This window comes from Capsicum annuum, chromosome 5 (assembly GCF_002878395.1).
Source record: "Capsicum annuum cultivar UCD-10X-F1 chromosome 5, UCD10Xv1.1, whole genome shotgun sequence".
Classification (NCBI taxonomy): domain Eukaryota; kingdom Viridiplantae; phylum Streptophyta; class Magnoliopsida; order Solanales; family Solanaceae; genus Capsicum; species Capsicum annuum.
Genome location: NC_061115.1, coordinates 202433114 through 202444524, shown reverse-complemented (window position 1 = coordinate 202444524; position 11411 = coordinate 202433114). Strand labels below are relative to the sequence as shown.

General features: G+C 33.7%; 1 pseudogene; it reads right to left on the bottom strand.

Annotated features, from left to right (window-relative positions):
* Positions 1-2411: 2411 nt before the first annotated feature.
* Positions 2412-6181, bottom strand: LOC107872042 (annotated as a pseudogene).
* Between the last annotated feature and the right edge of the window lie 5230 nt (positions 6182-11411).

Genomic DNA, 11411 nt, shown 5'->3' with positions numbered 1-11411 from the left:
TTCATTAGGAGTTTTTGAGTTTAATATACTCTTTAGTTCCTAATATTTGTAATAATCTAAATCTCACTATCTTTCTTTACCTTTCTTGCAATTGTGTTAGCGTTTGTATCTTGTAATCATTTGTTCTTGTTGAATCCAAATTTTGTGTGCATTGTGTTCATCTTGTTCTTGTTGTATTTTTGCTTTTTTTTTTTGTGTTAAAACACCTTGTAAACTCGTGATACTTGTGTTGTTGTTGTTGGCCTAAACTAGCACTCAAAGGGGTCCTCAGGTTATCTCAATTTATGGATTGTTTTATGTAGTTTTTGTGCCTTCCGTGGTCTTTATTGTATCATTTGGTATCAAAGAATGGCTTTACCTTGTTCCCACAAGATCAATCTTGGGCTCGTAAACTTGAAAATAAAAAAAAGGTATTAGAAAATTGAAAAATCAAAAAGAAGCAAATCTGTCCATTTTTTTGTGTTCTTGGCCGAAATTGTGTTCTTCTTCTTCTTCTTGTTTGGGCCTAAATTTGTGTCTAGATCTAGGTGTGTTTTGCTGGTCTTAGTTTTTTCTAAGTGTTAGTTTTGTCTTCACTAACACCCTTGAGTCTATATCCAAGTTGATCATGAACATTGTTGTTGGTATTGTTGTTACGGTTTCAAGAACTTGAACATTGTTCGTGTTGTTGTGTGGGCCAAAACATGAAGGTGTGGTTTGATCTTGTGTTATTGCTATTTTGTTGTGGTTTTTAAGCTTGAAAAGGTTTTGTTAATTGTTGGAGGTTCAACGTGAGGCTAGGTTTTCAAACTTTTATTGAAAGTTCTTGTTGCTCTAGACTATCTTCATGTCTAGTTGCAAAAAGGCTCTTCAATAGTGTTGTTTGATCCAAAAGCCAAGTAGAAAGAAGTGAGGACTTTATTATATTAAAAACAAATCCCAAAGACCTACCAAAAGGGAAGGGGGATAAAAATATCTACAAAGGACTTGATACCAAAAGAGGGAAAGAACTTTTCTAGGTGTCCAAAAGAGGAAAGGGCCACCAATCCTTCAAAAAGGTGTCTTACCCAAAAGGTGCAATACAATTCAAACATTTTTTAATGTGAAAAAGGGCTCCAATCTTGATGTTTTTCTTCCCCGAGGCCAAAATACACTTCTTCAAGAATTAAAAATTGAACCAAAATTTCAAAGTTGAAAAAATAAGAACCTTTCAAAAATCGCAACCAATCCTAGACCGCCACATCACCAATTTTCATACAATACCAAAAATTAGGGATCAACTCTTGGATTCTTAGTTTCTTGTTGTTGATTCTTAGTTTCTTGTTGTTGATTCTTTGTGAATCCATATGATGGCCTAGTGCCCTGTGGCGTATCAGAATTAGAAACTCCAACCCTTGCGGCAAACTTGGGTTGGGGGCTTGACTGCTGAGTCAAGGGAGGACTCCATATAGCCTGTGGAGTTGTAGAATTGTAGGGTGTATCACCTAGCTTAGAAGTAAGACAAATATATTGCGTTGAGATCTATAGTATTATTTTAAAGTCTATTGATTATGCCTATGAATTTTCAAATGTTTTATGATGACATGTCTTTTATGAAATGCTCTCACTTATGTTACATATATATATAAGTATTTTTTTTGGGTTACTCTACATACCAGTACAATTGTATTAACCCCCTATATTTCAGGATCTGAGGCTCAGTCCAAGGATCCCACTAAACAGAAGATTGATTTGTCAGAAGTTTGCAGTTGGTGAGCCTTCCTTATTTCGGAAAGCGTGGTCATGAGACTTGTCATTTATTTTAGTTCATGGTCCAACTGGGGGCCTTGTCCCTATTTTCAGACAGATGTTGATTTCAATATGGTTAGAGATTTCGCAGACTAGTATTAGATGTTTTTGATCTTTATGAACTTATTTCAGTATTGTGTAGTTTGGAATAAAAGTTGACCATGATTCTATTTGTTATGTTTTTCCGCATTTTCTTATAGTGTATGAATTGTGTCAACGATTGCCATTTAAAGAAAGGCTCTCGGGCCTTCATGGTTTGGGATGCCCATCACGGCAAGGGCCTTAGTTCGGGTATGACATTTTCCCACATTGAGATTAACTTTAATGAAGCAATATCCCCAAATATTTCTGGGATCTCTGTAATCTTATTACAATATTTTATTTCTAATTCCTCAAGCATGGGAAAGGATTCATTTGCAATAACCTACCATTCAGAAAAAGACACTATACAATCTCAGCAATTTAAGATTCTTGAAAGTGACTTGTTCCATGTTCCATCCTTTTCCACCATGGATTCTTGCACCTACTAGTTCCAGCTTTTGAAGGTTACGTAGTGATCTCCCAATTCTTGACAATTCATCTGATGTCAGATCGAACCTATCGAATAGCACTTATTTCAAGCTTGGGGGGAAGTGAAAAGCAAACTAACGCTGATGTACATGTGTACACCATGGGCACCAAAATTTTGTGGAGACTTTCTCAAGTTTACTAAGGACATCCAATCTCAGAAAATAAAATTGGTATGGTGCGTCACAATCCATGAGGAATTCAAGGGTTTGAAGATTGGGAAACCTTTTCAAAATATTCTTTGAGTCTACCCAGCAGGAAACGTTGAGAAACTTCAATGTAGTCAGATTATCTAACTTTGTTGGTTTGTTAATATCCAAATCAAAGATAGAACAATTGCCAATGTCCATATGTCATAGCTTTGCAAGACTCAAGATAGTAGGGGATAATTCCATGTCTGGTACCCAATTACTCACCTCCAGAGTTTCTAGATTACAGAGGTTTGAAAATGACGGAGGGAGAGCTTTTGCCTTCGGAATGATTAAGCACCTCAAATGAACAAGCATGCCTATTTCATTCAGCAAAGTATCTGTCAAAGTTCCCTTTCCTATCAATCTTACTCTCCTTAGATCCAACCTTTTAAGAAGCCTTTAGTGTCTAAGGTGACAGTTATAGGTAAGGTAGTTACATTCTAAAGAGAGGAGGTATTTAGCATAAGGATTTCCCTTTTCTGGATTGTAAAAGAAATAATTATCAGTCGAATGAAGGTCTTCATAAAAAATAATGGTCCGTCTACAAAGCATCAAATCTGAAGAAGAGGAGGAAGAGAGAATAATTAAACTTGTCAAGATAGATAACTTTTCCTTTCTAGCTTTTATTGAACAAAAATCATGCACAAGATTATGAATTTGGCAACTTTGTTCCCTACCCCCTCTCACCATTACCAAGCTACTAGCAATCTACATAAATCTCCAATACTTTTTCCACACTCTTCAAATCACTTGGTTTCACAAGTCCTTCATCACTCTATAATTATTTCAACAAAGAGATATCAATATCTTCGTCCTTTGGATAACTTGCAAGGTACAGAAAGCACGACTTTAGGTGATCTGATAAATGGTCATAACTTAATTGTATAACCTTCATCACTTCCTCTTCATCCATAAAAATAAAGAAACTCAAATTATTGAGAACTTCAAGCCACAAAGCCTCTTTCTTTTCCATCCTTGAAATGACTCCGTCTATCAAATCAAGTACCAAAGGAAGCCCATCACACTTTTGGGCTATTTTTGCTCCAACATACTTTAGTTCATCAGGGCAATGTTCTTCTCCGAACACCCTTTTCTATAACAACTCCCAACTTTTTTCTGGTCTTAGCAATCGAAGATCAAAAGGAACACTGGCATTGTCTATGCAAAGCTACGTCCTTTCTTCGACTTGTTAAAATAACTCTATTTCCTTTCTGAAAATCAGATGGAAAAGGCCTTGTTAACTCATCCCATGAGGCAGTATCCCACAAGTCATCCAATACAATCAGGTACCTCTTTTCCAACAGTTGCTTCCATAGATTATAAGCAACATTGTCGCCTATGTTATCCTCATTGAATCTTTCTTTCACACCAATAACTTGATTGAAAATTTTGTGCAACAACTTTTTCTCATTTTGTTTTTGGTTGACTATGTACCAAGCACGAACATCAAAATAACCAACAACAAACATATCATTATATACTCTGTTAGCCAAAGTAGTTTTTCCAATCCCTGGCATACCAACTATGGAAATAACATCTATCTTTGTTGGTCCACTGGTGGGCTTCCTAATTATCCACTCAATCTCCTCCTCAAAACCTACAATTATTTTACCAGCTATTGATGACTTGTTTATACTTGGATTGTTGGGAGAGTTTGCGAAAATGATACTCGTCTTCTTGGAGATCTTCTCTTGTACCTCTTTTTTTACTAGCTTGATCTTTTCTATGGTATCAGGAAGTAGTAAGATAAGCTGAAAGATACCATGATCTCAGACAAGAATTGATTTACTAGCATATTCCACCTCATATGCCACATTTAGAACACGAGTCCAAAGATCTCTATGCAATTTCTGTACCACATTCCTGAAGAATGATCTTATGTGTTCTAGGTATTCTTTCACCTTGTTTTATCAAATAAACTGAATAAGCATTAGACTTGAGCAAGTCATTTAAGTTTTTGAGTTGAAGAATCATGAAGAGCGGTCCATCACTCATGGAGAAGTTGAGCTGAGATGAGTCTGTAGGGGCTTTCAAGAAAACATTCTTGATATCTTTTCTCAGGAGTTCAATATTTTCCAACAAGTTTAGACTTGCACAACGTGTTTCCTTGATATTCTCTTCTAAGTGGAAAACAAGAACGGATGCCTCCTTGGTAACTGCTCCAACACGTTCCAAGAGAACAAATAATTTTCCATGATGAATAACGTCCTTGGGCACATCAGTAAGAATAATCAATAGGAACTCTATCATGACATGAATTTTTCGAGCTGAGATGCTATGAGTAATAGCATTAATCATGTGCTGTTGTAGATGAGTCAGATATTCTCTAAGAATATCTGGAGATACTTCTAGGAGCTTCTTAATGAAGCATCCAACTTCTACTGACTTTGAAGCTTTCAAATTTGTAGAAAAAATGTACATAACCTCCAGTGAAACCGGAATTATCTTCAAAAGTAGATGGACTAGCATGGAATTGATACGAAAAACTTCAATGATCCGCTTTTTCTGCTTGGTTTATTTCATATCCTCCAGTGCATATACTAAAAGGCTAATACAGAAGTGTCCTACTCTTTTAGCCATAGGTTGAAACTGAGATAAGACATATTCAATTGTCTTACGCTCAATGGAACCATTTACTTTCAGCCCATGGAAATCCTTTAAGTTGCCAAATACATTCTGAAGAAGCTCATATTGAGTCATTGATGGTAAAATCAACTTAGCACGAACCTTGGGTAGATAGTGGAGATTCACAAGGAGCGCGTCCAAAAGTTCAACCAACTGACCCTCAGTCATGGTGGCACTTGATTCAGATTGATAATCCGAGGCGATAAAACTTTTGATATTCTTAAGGAGGTAAGGAACGACACGATCCTTTAATTTAACCAGCATGTCATCTCTACTCTGATGAAAAAGTGACTGAACCAGACCATGAACCTCATATGATATGCAAGACATTTCAGCATTAGAACTATTCGAAATGTAATAACAATGTTGTAAACATGCCGACAAATTTGTCAGCTCCAATTTTAGTTTTTCAAGAACAGTTTGATCCTCTTCAATATTTAACCTCTATATGAAGAAATAACGAAGATTGACAATGTCCTCACGAAGCACAGAAGATGACACCTGCTATGAGACCAAAAGTGTATCAAAATTCTTAGTGCCACATATTCTTCATGAAAAATTTTACTCAAATTTAACAGGCAACTAACGTTAGTATAGAGAACCTTCTTCAAAATAGTCTATTTCAGAAACTAAAAGTTTATCTTGTACTTACTATTTTTATCAAAAAGCACGAGCTAAATTTCTTAGAAGGTCACTCAACTGATAGAAATTGTTCGAGAAAGCCACTTTTCTTTATTTAGTAACAGAAAAATCACTCTAATTTTAACAAGTACAAAGTTACTATACACATTCAGGTGGTATTTCAAGTGGTTTTAGATGATATGGCATTCAACAATTAGACTTCAATCTCCTGCAGTTTAGAAATTAATTAACTTATTTAATTTGCAGTTAATTTCTCCAAGAGGAAGGTAACCCCTTGAGCACTATTTTAGGGTTGAGTTAGGTTCAAGTGCCAAATTGTTATAAGCACTATTTTGCACATCAAACCCAACTATAAAAAAACGTGTTACCTTATCTGAATCCCTTCCCATTCTTTCCCTCTTTCCATGTATGGAGTTTGTTTTCACTAGTCAAACCAAACTAGTTTTTCCTTTAAAGTTGTCAAGATCTGAACATGTGTAAAAAGTACGTAAACTTTCATCAGAAGAGAAATAGAAAAAAGAACACAAGAAACTAAAGAAAGAAGAACAAAGCATATAGTAGGATACAATTTACTGCAGATATAGCCAGACAACATCTAGTATATTATATGTTCTCCGTAACACAATTTAGCTGTAGCAGTCCAAAATTACTCAGACAAACTATGACGTTATAGAGAAATTTGATTGTACTACTTTGTTAATGCATCTATTTATAGACTTATAATTAAAATATTAAGAGACAAAATTCCAATCATGTTTTCATAATTTGGTGCAAGAATTAATTTTAAAATAAAAGAAAGTTTCAGAAAAATCAGTCAGGATTAAGCTGAGTGAAATAGGAAAAAATGGGATTCAGTGAGAAGTTGAAGTAAATGGATAAAGAGGAACTTCAATAATAGAAAGGAGAATCACACACACTCACAAAGTTAGTGATGGAAAAAAAATGATAATAAAGTTGTGGAGGTGAGAAGATGGATTGATTACTTTGGTTTGCTTTTTTGATTTGTTTCCTTTCTTTTTATTTCGCACTTGCTTATGAGGCTTGACTAAATTAGATTCTTCCCCTTTGATTTGTTTTTTTAATTGTTAAATTGACTTAGGTGTACCTCCTTGTTTCCTTTCCCTTTTATTTTCAGTTATTTTGAGGCTTGACTAATTCATATTCGTGTCCAATCTACATGTGTTTTTTTCGTTTTCTAGACGCAAAACCTTAGATCTTTCGTTAAAGGTGGACAAGTAGATACACACGTCCTTCACGATAAATCTCACGCGCTTTGCCATGTAGGACACGTGCATCTCACGTGATTATTTATAGACTAGATTTTACAAATTGTGTTTATTGATTAAAGGAAAAAGATACAAGTTACACGTAAAAGTCATTTACCCCTCATTGTTTTGTCTACTTTGCTTAAAACCTTTGCAGCTCAGATCAAATAGGAACCTCATCTAATCAGACATACACCTTTTGTAAGAATGTAGAACCTTTAGTTTGAAATCCATTACAACTGTAAAGGTGTTGAGATAAGCTCACTAACGGATCGTTTGGTGTGGGTTGCTAAAGCAAATAATTTTAGGATAAAATAATAATCCCGCGATAAATTTTTTTAATGCATGTTTGGTTGGCAATATTCGAGACAACTTATTTCGGGACTAATAAATAGTATGGGATAAGTTATCCACACAATTGGTGGGATAACAATCCCATCATAATTTATCCTTGGGATAAATTTATAAAAGGACAAAATTAGCCCTACCTATATTCATGCATGGGCCACTTTATGTACGTACGTATATGCATAATTAATTAATCAATATAAATCAACCACTTTAGGCGATCCATAAATTATACTGACATAACCATAGACGTAAACCAAATAGTAAGGTAGTAATTTTATATTTATACAAATGATAAACATTATAATTTGGTCTTCTGGATGGCTAACAAATTATATAACACAAATAGACATGTTAAATAAATATAAGAATATTTTATGCATATTAATATTTTTCACATTTTATGTTAAACATTTGATGAATAATAAACTCAAAATTTTTTCATAAATGCATAAAATGTAGATGAATATTAAATTTTGTTTGTTTTAAGATGAAATTTGTAATGAATTAATCATCAATATTTTTATAAATGTTAAAATTGTTAGAGTTTTAATTAACTTATCTTCAATTGAGTAATATTTACCGACAACCTAAATTACCTCCAAACTCACAAATCCACATTAGCCTCTTATAACTAATTTTTCAGCCAAATAAAAATTTAATTAACTAGCACAGGCCTTGTCATAGTTATAAGTCATTGTTAAGCATTTGAATTGAAATGTTGTTCACTATATTATATGAGTGATTCATGTTCACAATCGACTCCATTGTTCAATTATATATTTTAAATTAAATATTTTTTTAATCACTTGAAAATTCATATTGTATATATCAATTAAATGAATTTTGATATTGTATATTATAAGAGTGATATGTGTTTAAATGAAGTGATATATACAAACAACAAATCTTCTTTTACTCTAACAAACTTAAGTTGGAAGTTTTTATTTCAAACTAAATAAGATGTAGTAAAAAAAAATTTTAAACACACAGAGCATAATCATGGAAAGGTACATGCAAAAGAATTAAAGCTAAATAAGATAAAAGTTTTATTTTTAAAACAGACACGACATAATTATGAAAATGCACAAAAAAAAATTAAGCTAAATATGATGAAAGTTTTATTTTTAAGAATAAATGTTTAAAGCTTGAAAAGAAATATATAAAAAAAAAGTTAAATAAAATGGAGGGTATTTTGGTAATCAATTAATTTATTCTTAGCAATTATACCATGCATATTACTTTGAATACAACAAACCAAACACTCAATAGAAAATAATCCCAGCATAATTAATCCCAGTATAACTTATCCCATCATAACTACATTCCCAACCAAATGACCCCTAATAGTAATAATTCTGAATAGTGAGACTCCTATCTGGTTAGATGGGGTCCTTTGATGTGTGGGATAAAGTATAACAATTTTAGAATAACACATAGTTAAGGTTGTGTCTTGTCAATACCCAACGCAGGCGTAACACATAAATTTTGGAAGGTGTTTAGCTGATTCTATTGTAAGTTGGAGTATTTATTTGACAGTTGAGACCGAGTTAAGGTGACTATCTATGCACGACAATTCCAAGTTAGACATTGAAACTTGCTAGCTTCATGTTTTGCTGTGACAAAAGATTACAGCTGCAACACTTTACAAGAATGTGATAATACATCAGATCTCATGGTAATGAAAAACAACACATACATACAATATCAAGAACACAGATGTCAAAAATTATGTCCATTTATTAAAGGAAAAAGACATAAGTTACCTTCTGTAGCTGCTTAAAAGTCATTTACATATTAATACTTTATGGACAATGTCTTTTCCCTTACTCTTGTTTGATGTAAATGGCTAAACAGGAACATCAACATTAATAGAAAGAAGAACCAAATACACATTTACAATATTCCATCATAATAAAGTTATGGAGGTGATAAGATGAGCCCACCAAGGTGAGTTGATTACTTTGGTTTGTTTCTTTAATTGTTAGATTGACTCAAGTGTACCTCCTTGTTTTCTTTCCTTTTTATTTTCAATTATTTTAAGACGAGACTAATTTTGATTTGCGTCCAATAATGGAGAAACATTCCCTACCTGTGTTTTTCTCATTTTCAAGATTGAAACTTTAGACCTTTCCTTAAAGGTGAACAAGTGTCTACATACGTCCTACATGATAAATCTCACACCCTTTGTCATGTAGGATCTGTGCATTCCATGTGATTTGCCATTAATTATTTATGACATAATACATAAACATGCCCTTCAAATTGACCTCAAATTATATCTATGACCTCCAACTTTATGTGTGCACAAGTAGGTCTTAAGCTTGTATAAAGTTGAGCAAGTAGACACATATGTCCTATGTGGCATCCTACGTGGCCAATTTTTGTCTTACATCCTAGGTGTATTATGCCACGTAGGACGTATATGTCTACTTGTTCAACTTTATACAAGTTTAAGGGCTTACTTGTACACACCCAAAGTTGGAGGTTATAAGATATAGTTTGAGGTCAAGTTAAAAGGCCTGTTAATGTATTATGTCATTATTTATAGACCAGATAATTGTACAATAGATAAATATGCCCTTTCACATGGCCTCATATTACATCTATGACCTCCAACTTTAGGTGTGCACAAGTAGACACTCAAAGTTATATAAAGTTGAACAAGTAGACACATATGTCCTATGTGACATTCTACGTGGCCAATTATTGTCCTATATGGCGTCCTACGTGTATTATACCACATAGGACGTGTGCTCTTACTTGTTCAAATTTATACAAGTTTAAGTGCCTATGTAGTTTAAGTTAAAGAGGCATGTTTATGTATTATGCCTTTTACAAATTATGGCCGTCGATTAAAGGGAAAAGACATAAGTTACACCTATGTAGTTTTCTAGTTTCCTCACCACCTTTACAGCTTAGACCAAATAGGAACCTCACCTCTATAGATTTCCACTCCCTTTTTCTGTAATTAGAATTGAGAAACTTTTGCTTGAAATTCGGTACAGCTATAAATGTGTTCAGATGGGGTTAAGTGGGATCCCTATTTGGTCAGATGGGGTCTTTGATATGTGGGATAAAGAATAATAATTTCAGAATAAAATTTGAGATTTAATTTTTGTCATGTTTGGTTTAAGGTATTAGCTAATCCCCAGAATATCTTATTTCACTATTTGTACTAAAATGACGAAATTACTATCCATATAGAAGGTGGGATATAATAATATCATGAGATGTTCCTTCTTCCTTCATCCCTAAGTTGTCATTTTCCAAATACCCCTTTACTTGCTTTTACTGACTATCATTATTATAAGCATAATACATAGACAACTTATTTAACTTGATTACTTATTTAACTTGATCCTCAGTAGCCCTAACACATATCCAACGCATCTCCAACTCTCTTGAACACCTTATCAACTTCAAAACTCAACTAAATCTGGTTCAAAACCATTGCTTTCATCTCTTAATTCCTCCTTTCATTTCTTTGATTCTTGAAACTAATTAACAACTAAATAAAAATGAAAGAAAACTAGCTATTTATAGCCATGGGCTATTTATTACACAATGGGCCCAAAAGTGACCCTAAAAGCTATTGGGCCCAAAAGTGACCCAAAGCCCAAAATAATGGAATGGACTTCCATACTCTCTCAAATCCCAAGCTATCATCCAAATGCGGTGTCGCCAATTTCTTTCATGAAAGATGTCACCAGATATAGCTTCTTTCCAAGCTATCCTTCATTCACGTATTTGATTTCCTAAAACAACCAAATCTTGGATTCGTAGATGTAATCCTTGAAGCATCGTTCCCAAAGGAGTGGATCCCATTGATCTTGTATCATCTGGCAACTAGATACTTCAACTTTGAGAATGTACATCTAGACACCTCAACTCATTCATATTGTGTCTTATCGACACCCGATACTGATGTGACACATAAATTTTGAAAGGTGTTTAGATGAGTCTATTGTAAGTTGGAGTGTTTATTTGACAGTTGAGACCAAGT